Source organism: Cetorhinus maximus, chromosome 24, assembly GCF_964194155.1.
Source record: "Cetorhinus maximus chromosome 24, sCetMax3.hap1.1, whole genome shotgun sequence".
NCBI lineage: Eukaryota > Metazoa > Chordata > Chondrichthyes > Lamniformes > Cetorhinidae > Cetorhinus > Cetorhinus maximus.
The window spans coordinates 41182185-41195539 of record NC_135902.1 but is presented as its reverse complement, the minus strand read 5'-3'; the positions used below and the strand labels follow the sequence as shown (position 1 = coordinate 41195539).

Genomic DNA, 13355 nt, shown 5'->3' with positions numbered 1-13355 from the left:
TTTTGCGACTCTGCTCTAATCATTGCAAATACTTTAAGAAAAATTGTTTCCATTTGTAATCTATTTTTAAACAATTTTTGGGGAACAAATAATTCCTGAGTTTTGTGGAGGGTAGTCCTTTGATAACTCGAAAAGTTCCTTGCACTGCATTAAAAACCAAACATTGGTTCCTCTGTCCAATTCATTACATTTAGCATCAGAGCATAAATCAGCATTATCCTTTTACAGAAGCTTTTATTGCTGACATAGAGCAGAAAATTTGGACTGTAATCAAACTTCCTCCGATCTCAGAGAGTTAATTTCACTTTACAAGCCGTCTTCAACAGTCTGTTCAGCCCAACTGCAAACTACTTCACTGCAAGTAGCAAGAACGTTAGAGCTGGCACAAAAGAAATGCCTGGGCTTTTCAACCACCACAATCAAAAGGGATTAAAACAAGAAGTCCCAAGGCAGGCCAGAATACAAACTAGAAACACACCAAGAGATCAGGGTTTACCACTTGAAGGCCAAAACCATCCTGTGCTAGATTTATTTACAGTGTACATGTATTAGATATCAAATACTGTCAACGGGTTAAAGAATCCCTCTCTTCTTCCCTTACTCCCAGAACCATGAAATTTCTGTTCAAAATATACCCTGCAACCCAGCTATGGTACACCTGCCAAACTGGCCAGGACCATGAGAAATTACAGATTCCCAAAAGAAGTCATTGGAAACTGATAGCTGCGCCTGTACTATGGAACAACTGAGAAATGCAATTGCTATCACCATTCAAATACTGTTTTAGTTGAATATAGAAAAAGTGTGATGCGTCACTGGAATTGTGAAGCTGCCCATCTTAAGCAATCAGTTTGCCAAAAATTTAAAAGATACAATTTAAAGGTAACTCCAAAGAGAATCCTATAATTTGCAAATGGAAAGGAGAGAGAAATTTGAGAGTGAGAGTGTTAGTGTATGTATATGTACACACACACACTTGACAGAGCAAAAGGGTAAGACAGACAGACAGATAGAGAGAGGGGGAGAGGGAGAGGGATGAGAGAGAGATCACCCACTCAACAACGAACGAAGCTACTTGCCAAAGAAAGTTATGCAGCTTTACACAGATTAAACCAACTAGTGGCATGTGGTAGATGTGGAGTGTGAAGGTATTACTGTATTTCCAAAACAAATATTTTCTTCTGATGAAGTCCAGCTCAGCCCTATTGCCTAACTGGATCAATATTCATCTTGTACCAAGGGTGAAATGTACTTGATTGTAACTGCACTGCGTGCAATGTCCTCAGTACCACTGTCTGTAGAATGGGAGACTCTCTTTCTCTCTAACCCACAGATAACCCGAAGCTTCAGCAAAATACAAAGAAAAGCTGGATTAATGAGCCTGGAGCACCCCCTAGAGCTGTAGTGACCGGCTTCATATTGGTTATTGATTCGTTGAACGTTTCTAGAAAATTTGTTTCAGATGAAACATTTGACCATTGATTCCCAAGGGATTTGGAATTCCTTTAGAGGGAAATTGTCACCAGATGGCCTCACTGGCTTCTATCATAGAGTAGAAACTGGGAAAGAGCAAGAGGGAGGGGGGAAGAGGTCCAAGTGTGAACCCTAGCTGTCAGTAACCATTTGAAAAAAAATGTTTCATTTTGGATAAAGTGATGACTGGTAGTATGGACCTGCACTACTCACTGCTTGAAAATGTATTACAGAGGTTAACGATATACGGGGATGGGGCATAATGTATACCACAATGGCACATAACCTGATCAGCTTCCACCTTCCCTTCAGATAAACACAAGGCTGGTTGAAAGCACATATGTGAGTGGGTGATTCTGAATGTTATGGTAGTCTACAAAGAAGTTTGTACTTGCATGGTGAGTTTAATGTAATGGAAATGAGTCAATATCTCAGTGCTTAGAAAGTTAGTAGTGTGCCAACAGGCACATAGATCATTTCCTATGGAGCTGGCAACATTTGATACATAAACTGTTGCAGAATAATATGAAAATTAAACCTTGATAAGTTGTTATTCAAGTTAAGCGAACATGCATTGCAAAGGGGTTTCGATAGAATGGTTTTCCCAGAACAAAAGCATTTATGTACGTGTGAAGCTATAACATCCGTAACTTGAGACCTTTTTAAAATGCAATGATGCATTATCCATTCTGTACAGGCATTGACTGTCATCAGCATTGTATCTATGTGGAAGATTAATTATCTTGCTCTTTCGCTTGAATTAGGTTATGTAGTGAAACTGTGACATTAGATAACACTTGGGCAGCCCAGCCTAACAAAATTTACTGAGTAACAGCAGTTTTCCAGTCATCTGACCATTCTGATAAATGCTTTCAAAATATGTTCTTTAATATCACAAGAATGTAAAACACTTCCCAACAATGTTAAAAGAATGGATTTCAAGGCTTCATGAAAAAAAAATAGAAACAGCACACTTGAAATTGCCTCCGCCAGTTTGCATTTCCAAAACCCTTTTCTGATTTTGAACACCTCTATTAACCCTTTCACCTCCTCAGCTCCAAGAGCAGCCTCAGCTTCTCTTGCCTCTCCACGTAACTGAAGTCTCACCCCTGGTACTATCCTCCTGACCCTCCTCTGCATACTTTATGAGGCCTTGACTTCCATGCAAAACTGTGATGCTCATAATTGAACACAAGGGGCGGGATTTTTACGACGACGGGGTTTTCCAGTCCCGCCGAAGTCAATGGACTTTTGAGTTGCTCTCCGAATATTACGGCCCAGCCCCCGCCATAATGAGGCTGTAAAATTCCGCCCAATATTCCAGCTGGGACCTAGCCAGTGATTTATAAAGGTTTAGCATAACTTCCTTGCTTTTGTACTCTCTGCTTTATGCTCTTTTTTAAAAAATATCCTGCCACCTTTGTGTCCAGAAATCCCAGGCCTCTCTTTTCCTGTACCCAGCCCCCTTTAAGATTGTACCATTTAGTTTTTGATTGCCTGTCCTCATTCTTCCTACCAAAATGAATCATTTCACACTTAGCTGTGCAAAACGTCATCTGCCATGTGTTGCCCATTTCATCAGTCTATCTATGTCATTCTGAAATCTGTTAAATCTGTTACCGTCCTCCTCACTGTTTCTTATTTCTGAGCTTTGTGCCATCTGCCTTCACAGGAGGATCTCTTTTTTTTGGTTCCTTGGCAGCTCCATGAAGTGGGGGATATGGTGTGAATGAGGCATGGAAAAGACTGGAAAAGAGAAGGACCTTGTAATGGGAAGAAAATGAAAAGGGCCGCAAAGCGTCACCAAGAGTTAAAGTTCACCCACAGCATAGGATTGGAATCAAGCCAGATGTGAAGTGATTATATGGCATTTATTAGCCGTCTTACCCATGTCATCTGGTGTGTTTTGTTGCTTTATTCGAGGTCGTGCAGCAATATACCTAGAGTTAAACAACAACAGTATTAACAATAGTATAAAAGCAGTGTTTATAGAATAAAATTGTAATTATACAATAGATGGCAATATACTAACAAGTAAAAATTATAAATAAACTCAATTGTCCAAAAACATTTGAAGACCTCCAAAGTTAACTGATTTGACAGCCTAGAATTCTGGCAAGCAAAATCTGGGTTACAATTAATCTTTACGAATGCCATTAACATGTTGCTTTTCTCTAGCTATTTAACTCTGGTGCTGATGACCAAGTCGAGGAATTTGACATCCAGGCAGCTTATCGATTTCTGATTCCAGGTTTTGGTATTTCACCTGTTTCTCATTCCAAACTCTCTCCAAGGACTGGTTGGCATCTTCGTATTGGATTGTCAGATTGACACATGCCACCTTTTCTCCTTTTTGGAATATGATGTGTTTCCAGAGAGAGCGCCAACTGACTTAGCACAATACGTGACATCCATCACATACCTGTTCAGTTTTTTCTAGGATCTCATTGTGCCTTTAAAACCTTTCATGCTTGAACAAGTTAGGGTTTTCGTATATGTGGAAGGTTGCTTCATTCTCCAGGTGACATCTCCTGTACAACTTCTCACGTAGGGAAAGGGTGTATCTGGGTTGAATATAGGTTACATGTTAATTTAAGGTGTCGAAGAATTGGGATTGTTTCAAGCCCATTGTTCAGATTCAGCCTGTTGTTTGATCCTTTTGAAAGTAAACACAGCCCAAGCCTGGAGATTGGAGATACAACCACTTGGGGAATTTCACTTCAGTCAGCAGAGCTGTTGATTGGATTGTCCACTGATTTCTGCAGCTACTCTGGTTTTCCAATCTGCGGTTGTTTGCTTGGATTTATCACCAAGCTGTCCTGGCCCATTGCCTTGCTGTCTTGATGAAATCAAGGTATTCCTCAACTTCTTCGAGAATTTTAAATTTTTAACCTCTCTAGACGTGCCCTATTATGACCACACTGTAGACAGGATGACATGTGCCTTCCAAATGATCACTGATGGGATCGGAATCTCCATTTGGGCAATCCCAGGCCCATGTTTTGAATAAAGTAGGCAGTCTGACATTTTGTTGAGTAGATGAAATATATGGCCAGAATTTTACATTTGCCGGGTGGGCTCGGCGGGAGCGGTCGGAGAGCCGACTGCCGCCCGTGATTGGCTCCGCACCGCGATTTCACGCCAATTAAGGCCTGCCTGCATGGATCGTGAGCGGTAGCGCTGAGAGTGCGACCTGTGTGGGCAGGGGGAGGAGGGAGAGTCGGGTCTAGCGCTAGTTCGCACATGTGCGCGAAAGAGCACTTCAATCTCCCTGAGGCACGAAGCTGCCTCAGGGAGATTGAAGCACTTTTATAAAAAAATAAATAAAGACACTAAAAATTTAATGAACCATGTCCCCTCGTGTGACTGTGTCACATGAGATGGGACATGTTTCTATTTTGAAAATAAAGGTTTTAGTTAATTAGTATTAGCTTTAGAAAGCCTCATCCCACCCGTGGATGAGGTTCCCTAAAAAACGTAAAGGCCGCTTGGCCTTTTCGCCTGCCCGCCAACCGTAAGGTTGGACAGGCAGCGTAGAATTCCTTGTTAATGGCCTTAATAGCCCAGAGTCGGCTGCGCACCCACCAAATGAAATATCGCGCAAGGTCGCGACGACGTCAGGACGCACGCCTGACGTCATCGCCCGTCATTTTACGTTCCAGCGTGTCGGGCGCCTGCCTGCATGTCAAATGTAAAATTCTGGCCTATTCTGGCCTGACCAACTCCCTAATTATTTCTGTCCAGTTCAATCAACATGTTTTGAGATACTTCAGCTACATGATGAGTTTTACGATGCCGACTTTATCAGTCTAACCAGTCAGTTGTTACTTTTTGCAACAGGATATTATTGATATTTTGAAAGATGTCTAAATTCTCATTGCAGCCAGCTGTGGCTGAGATGAAACCATGTGGCAAAGTTTAGCTTGGAAACTACTTTCAGCTCCATTTTTGTACAAGTTGTCATTTCAATTCAATGGAGCATGATATATCGTCTATATGATATATCTGTGCAATATAGAAGCAGTAGGCTTTTTTAAGTGGCTGTGTTGCGTGTATAGTTTGAAAGATATCTGTGTTCTCAGTGCAGCTAAGTGTGGTTGACATGAAATATGTTTTTCCAAGATTGGCCTTAGTTAGCCTTATCACCTAGCAAAAAGGCAGCATAACATAGGGACAATGGCAAGATCAGTGCTTTTCATTGTTTCCAAATACTTAAGCCGCCGGGGTTTTTTCTCCAGGATACCTGGAATGGAGAAGATATGTGTCACCATAACTAAAGGAGTCTTGGCCTTACCGGTGAGTCCCTGCCTGCCAGTTTTTTTTTTAAGGTCCTCCACACACATGCCATCTAGACCTGCTGCACTTACTTCCATCCCACTTATTGCTAGAATCAGACGTCTGTGGTTGAAGTGCTCGTTATAACTGGGAAATTGCATAATATCAATTATGTGAATAATTTAGCTTGGAAACTGCTTTCAAGTTCATTCCTCTTTTGTAAGCGGTGACTTCACTTCACTGGGACACTCATGAATTGGCACACAGGCCTTGACCTATCTTTGCGATACAGAAACTACAGTCTTCCCCTAAGTGATCTTCAAATTAAGATTTTAACAGTCTGCATCGCCAGAGAACCAGATCTTTTACATTGTATTAGTTTTGACAGAATCTTGATTAGGAGAGTTTGTACTCTCACCTTGGTCTGGAGCTTCTGCTCTTTTGTCCACTCTCATGGGCGTGCTAGCAACTCCACTCTTGGAGGCAAGTTTTAAAAGTTTGTTGTTGCCTGGAATCTGTTTGTTTCGGATTTTAGTTGGCGGCTTTTAATCAAGGCATTGATATCCCTTTAAATGATTGCAGCCTTCTGACCACTCTTTGCTCTTTCTCTGCATTGATGAAAACATTTTAAATGAATTGTTGACGACGAAAGAGAAGTGTTTTGAAACGACTGTCTTCCAAAAGGGGAAAGCAAGTCAAATCAAATCATTGCCCATTCTTGCTATTGACTGACATCAACAGTACACCACAGGCAGTCCAGGGGGTTTCCAGCAGTGAAAGTACTGCCAGTCCTGTAAAAGCAAGCCTAGTATGTTCCAAAGATGCTATAACTTCTCACACTTCAATATGCGCCTCCTCATCATAGTGATTACTCGAACATTTAGAAATGTTACCTCAATTCCACAAAGTTGCATAAAACTGATGGAACTGAACACGTTTCTTAAAAGTAATCAGCTGCAGGCATCTTCCAATACCCCTGATCCAGAGTTAAAATGAGTTACCATGAGTTATCGCACAAACATCCCATTGAAAAAAAAACCCAACCCTAAACGTACGTCTTTAAAAAAAAACAAAACTGAGACTGCAATGTGCAAATTCTCGAGTGCTTTGAAACATTTTTGATGTCAATGGCATCTGCCAGGGGAAAATAAAACAGATTTTACCAATGTTACCCACAGTGAAGATGGGAGGCCTGCTCCAAATTATCCTGTCATAAATGCTTACGTGCCTTTCAGAGTTTTCAAGACAGCTCGTTTTTTCCTCTGTCAACACTTTGCTGCTGAATTAAATGTGCCTGAGCTTTTGCACACAGGTTCAAAGTTATCAACGACTATGGTTGACAGAAGTGTTTTTCAAGCTTTTCTGTGTGGAAATGTTGCCAACACTCCTAGAAACCCGCCCCTCCCCCACCCCCTCCCACCCCCAATCTTAACTTGGCATCTGAAATGAAAAAGAGTACAATCACGACAGAAAACGTATTTATACGTGTAGACAGCATCAGAAACAGAAGGCAAATAACTCAATGAACACACGAAAAATACAGAACGCAGCAGATTTTCTCCAGTTTCAAGTGGGCAGCATTTGCAGCACATTATTACCCAAGAACTGGATTAAAGGAGCTGTGGTGTCTTGTCTGCAGAGGACAAGGGACCAAATAACTGTGGCAATAGCTTTGATTGACTTAAATTTACATTAAGGACCTGATCCTCAGTATCCCATTTGGCAAGAGCTCTATTTCTGCCAAACTTCTTTTAAAATTCTTCAGTGAATTATTGAAAGAACGGCTAATAAGAATGCAAGAGATTTGCTCTTTTTTTAGTTTGCCCTGTTAGTTTGTTATATCTTATTCAACAAAGTATTAATTTCAAGACCTTAACCTTCCCAATTTACATTGAAGTTGCTTGTCTGCTTACAAATAACTTAATTTTGGGGCACTATTTTGAAACCATATAATGTTGACTGTTTTTATATGTGTACATCACAGATTCTGTAACCTGACTTGTGAATGAAGAAGAGTGAGACCTGTCTGGAGTTGGGTGCAAATGTTTCGTTTGTACGTTGTCACTTCAGCTTGCATACTGAGAACTGGGAAACGTATATGGCCCTAGAATTTCTTGCCTGTTTTGTTAATTTGACTAGCTTTCCTACGGACAGTATGAAGATGTAAAGCAATGGAAAGGTCCCCATGGTAAAGCTGAAGAGCAAGTGTATGTAGAATGTAAAGTCAGGAAACAATGAGCCTTTGACTACATATAATGTATGATAAGTTGCAAATTGGTCTCATTCTCACAGAATGATCAAACCTCACCTCGATGAACATACACACAGAAAATAAACCACATTAAAAGAGTTTACCCTCAATGATTCATTAAGGCACATTCCTTGCAGCTTTGCATCAGAAGAGGTCCTGTACTTTAATATTAACCAGTTGCTGTGTATGAAGATATGAGCAGAAAGGGAATGGGATTAACTGGAAGGTTCTTCCAAAAAATAAGTATATTTCACACAATGGGAAACAGATGGATCAGAATATATAAATGCATGCACCTGGCAGGTGCTATGAATGGTTTTGCATCAATGTGAGTCTCTGAAATACGGATCTTTAAGCGCAATACAGCCCACACGTTGAATAGTCTTATTTTTGTAGCATAGCTTGTACAAAATTTTCTTTTCAATCTTTCATTTCACGAGGGAAGGAACTTCCAATGAAAAATCGGTTCTATTGGAAAACTGTTAATGCCTTAGTTGTTGGCTGACTTGGTCTCTAACCATTGAAGTCCAGTCAATGATCTCAGAAACATTTTGGGATCACTGGCTTCAAATGGGATCACCAGACATTTGTCAGTAAATGGGATTAATCCCGAAATGATCATACAATGAAGTGTAAACTGCAATGTAGAAAAGGATAGCACTTGCTCTATTTTGTACAGCCAGGAACCTACAACAGTCTGGACATCAGGGATAACTCCCCTGCTCTTCTTCAAAATAGTGCCAGGGTTCTTTAACATCCATCTGGGATGGCAGATAGGGCCTCACTTTAACATCTCATCCAAAAGACAGCGCCTCCACCAGCGTAGCACTCCCTCAGTACTGCACTGGGGGTCGGTCTAGGTTTTTTGTGCTCAAGTCAGGAGGGGCACTTGGACCTGCAACCTTCTGACTGAGAGGCGAGACTGTTGAGCCATGGCTCTGCACAGTTAATGGCTGTCTTGGAGCAATAAGCACCTTGCAGCCGAAGTGAAGAATTGTTCAAGAATGTTTTACTTGCAAATATTTAAAACGTCTTCGGCCTCAAAATTCCTCGAAATGGGAAAGCGCTTTATTTCATCTTTGTAACTGATGGCCCAGTCATGAAATGACATCCTCAAAGATCTCACATTCCAAAGCTGCACCGATTCAAAATCTTGCTGGAAGAGGAAAACAGACTTCTTCCCCATTTTATTAGGGGGAATTTTGGGCTCCTGCAAATATTTTTGAAAAGTCAGCCTAAGCAAGTAGGTGAACCACACAGACTAGAATGGCCCTAGCTTCAGTGTGCTGATTTAGCTGCTTGGACATGGCCACAAACCCATTGCGCAAGGACTGGGAGAGACTAGGCTGCAATGCCCCCATAAACAAATCGCCTGCCAGCACTTGCCAAAGCTCACACAAATATAATGGCCACTGGCCGTGCGGCCGTAACTCAGTGCACTACATCGAAGGAGAGGCATGAACATTAGTGAGAAGATTAATGAAAACAAAAATCATCCCTTCGTGATTGTGGAACTCTACAGCTCAAAGCTGAAGGGTTACAAAAGGAAAATTGCCCAGATGACAAAAATTGCCCAGGTGAACAGGATGTGTGGATCACTGACCATCTACAAAGGGACTTTTCATGACATCATGCAGGACTGTGCCAAGCTTGATCTGATGTTAAACTGCACCTCACAAATAAACACCAACAGTATTGGTTTACCACTTTTACTATCAATAAAGAGTCAAGCCCATTATTTTGTGGCATTCTTATTGGCCCTGCAACACCCCATTGCCAGACTGTACGTCAGTACATTACTAAGGTTAAAAATAGAATAGTTGAACAAAAAAAGCAACAAGTTGAGGAAATTAGTTCAGGTTCAAAGAATGTTTTCTGAGCAAAACTTCCTCCTTGTGATTTACTTGTCTAAACTGAGACAGCACTAAGGTGAAATGTAGACATATATGTTCAGACTCACAAACACAGCTAAATTTTTCTATCACATTATCACAAAATTATACTCAATTCTGAATTTATAATCCTTTACCATACTATTCAAAAAACATTATCCAAAACTAGATGAGAACTTTTGTCATTTAGTAAAGGTAATAAACTACACGGTAACACAATGCAAAACATACCCTTGTTAACTTTCCACCTTCCACCCCAATGATAATTTTAAACCACGACTTCTGTCAATCTCTTTTCCATCGTAAAATCAGAGTAGCGATGTGCCTAAAAGTTCAAGTGACAACGGACAAACGAAACATTTACACCCAACTCCAAACCACATCTCATTCTTCTTCATGCATTAGTCAGGTTATAGAGTCCGTCATGTACATATATGAAAACAGTCAACATTATATGGTTTCAAAATGATGCCCCAAAATGAATTTGCTCATCTGGACCTGGGAAATTTTTATCAATTTGGCTTCCAATTTGCACCCCTCCGTCACCTTCACATGGTTCAACTCCAACACTTCCCTTCCCTACCTTAACCTCTCTGTCTCAATTTCTGGTGATAGACTGTCCACCAATATTCATTACAAGCCCACCGACTCCCACAGCTACCTCGACTACAGCTCCTCACACCCTGCTTCCTGTAAGGACTCCATCCCATTCTCTCAGTTCCTTCGCCTCCATCGCATCTGTTCCAATGATGCCAGCGCATCTGACATGTCTTCTTTCTTCCTTAACTGAGGTTTACTCCCCCACCACCACTGTGGTTGATTGGGCCCTCAACCGTGTCCAACCCATCTCCCGAGCCTCTGCCCTCACAACTTCCTCTCCCTCCCAGAACCATGATAGGGTCCCCCTTGTCCTCACTTATCACCCCACCAGCCTCAGAATTCAAAGGAACATCCTCCGCCATTTTCGCCAACTCCAACATGATGCCACCACCAGACACATCTTCCCTTCACCCCCACTGTCAGCAATCCATAGGGACTGTTCCCCCCGGGACACCCTGGTCCACTCCTCCATCACCCCCAACACCTCATCCCCCTCCACGGCACCTTCCCATGCAATCGCAGAAGGTGCAACACCTGCCCCTTTACCTCCACCTTCCTCACTGTCCAAGGGCCAAAACACTCCTTTCAGATGAAGCAGTGCTTCACTTGCACCTCCTTCAATTTAGTCTACTGCATTCGCTGCTCCCAATGCGGCCTCCTCTACATTGGAGACACCAAACGCAGACTGAGTGACCGCTTTGCAGAACACCTTCGGTCTGTCTGCAAGCATGACCCAGACCTTCCTGTCATTTGCTATTTCAACACACTATCCTGCTCTCATGCCCACATGTCCGTCCTTGGCCTGCTGCAATGTTCCAGTGAAGCCCAACACAAACTGGAGGAACAGCGCCTCATCTTCTGATGAGGCACTTTACAGCCTTCCGGACTTAATATTGAGTTCAACAACTTCAGGCCATGAACTCTCTCCTCTATCCTCACCCCTCTTTTACTCCCTTTTTTCAATCTTCATTTTTATTTTTTTTTTTTTATTTTTTATCCACTTTATTTTTTTCATTTTTATTCATTGTTTTATCCCCACCTTTTATCCTATTTTTGATCTTTTCTCCCCACCACCGTCCCCTCTCCCCACCCCACCCCCACAAGGGCCATCTGTCACTTGTTCATGTTGTTCTTTCCACAGTGCTTACCCTTGTCCTGCTATTATCACATTCTGCTTTCTTACCTTAATGCCACCATCAGCACCTCCTTTAGCCCTTACCACTACCATTAACACCTCCTTTGGCCTTTTATTCGTGACACCTTTGTCAATCTCTCCTTTGCCCCTACCTATCGCTGGCCTTCTATCCAGCTTCATCTGCTCTGACCCCCCCGTAAACAGTATAAATTTTATCACATTTTTATTTCCCTTTAGCTCTGAAGAAGTCATACAGACTCAAAACGTTAACTCTGTTTTTCTCGCCACAGATGCCGTTAGACCCTCTGAGGTTTTCCAGCATTTTCTGTTTTTGTTTCAGATTTCCAGCAACCGCAGTATTTTGTATTTATCTTAAGTTATTTGTAAGCAGACAAGCAACTGCAATGTAAATTGGGAAGATTAAGGTCTTGAAGTTAATACTTTGTTGAATAAGATATAACAAACTGGGCATCACATTTCCTCAATTCTAGACTTCAAAGAAATCGATAATTTGCAAAAGATTTCTTCTAAACCCAGTTTGATTTTTAACTATTCTGCATTTTTTAAATAATCGTTCAGGGGATGTGAGCATCGCTAGCAAGGCCAGCATTTATTTCCACCTTTTAGTCCCCTTGAGAAGATGGTGGCGAGTGCTAGGTCTGGGGGAGTCACTAGTTTCCACAGATTATATTTTGATGGAATCTCAGCTCCATGAAGAAACAATGCTGGAAGCCAATTCCCTGAATGCAAGTAAAGAACACTGAAGTGCAAGTTGCTTTGTACTGCAGTGCAGCACCCAATAATAAACTACAATTGAACCGTTGCAAGCATTTCAGGACTCAAAGTGACTAGGTAACGTCTGGAGCTCTTGCGTAACCTGCATTATGCAGGTGTGCAGACAGCACCTGCAGGCTCAACCTTGGGCGAGGTTTATACAAAGTTAACACTGCTACATCGAAGAGACAAGAGGTGTGTTACGAAACAAGAAGCAAAAACGAGTTGAGAGACAACCTAGTCTCAGTGCAACAGCTCTTAATGCTAATTTTGACTGAAATGTATAGCCAGTTTCAATGGAAAACTTAATGTAGTGATTGTATTAGTTTGGAGAACACAGCAGAGAACGTTACCAATAACTGGAGTGCAAGCAATTTAAAGCCACTTTTCCACCAAAATTGGTTTTGTATTCTCGGCAGTTTAGCTTGTGTGCTGAAACCTGCCAACAATTTCATCTAGCAATGAAACCTGTTATTATGGCAATGTAATATTTCTAACTGTCTATAATAATGTACTATGTACATTTAAGGAGCAAGTGAGAAGGCATCACAGACAGAATTTTCAACATAGTCTGCATCATTTGAATTGGTTCCCAACTAACAAGAATGTCTCCGAAATACCTTCCAGTAGAACAGAGTTTTTGATTCATTACCGAATGCAGGTTTTTAGAGAGAAATTCAAATATAATTGAAAATCTATTTATCAGCAGTTTTTTCCTCAAATGTCAATCTGTCCCGACACAACAACTTGCATTTAAGTAGTGCCTTTAATGTCGTAAGTCGGCCCAAGGTGCTTCACAGGAGTGTTATCAAACAGAATTGGACACTTTGAAAATCAGTCTTTTTCTTTAAAAAAAAGGAAAGAGAATTTCTCAACAGCTTCAGAAATGTGAAGCAGCTGTCTGCCAAACTGCACCTGGAATTCTAGCCGTGTGAGCATTGTGGTTCCAATCCGT

The 13355-nt window shown here is 41.4% G+C and overlaps 1 long non-coding RNA gene across 1 annotated transcript in view; it reads right to left on the bottom strand.

Annotated features, from left to right (window-relative positions):
* The window catches only part of LOC144699832 (uncharacterized), a 218895-nt gene that overhangs the window by 50001 nt on the left and 155539 nt on the right, over positions 1-13355 (bottom strand). The window contains exon 2 of the long non-coding RNA XR_013580635.1: positions 3361-3413. This is a non-coding gene — a long non-coding RNA (uncharacterized LOC144699832). The remainder of the gene's footprint in view (positions 1-3360; positions 3414-13355) is intronic.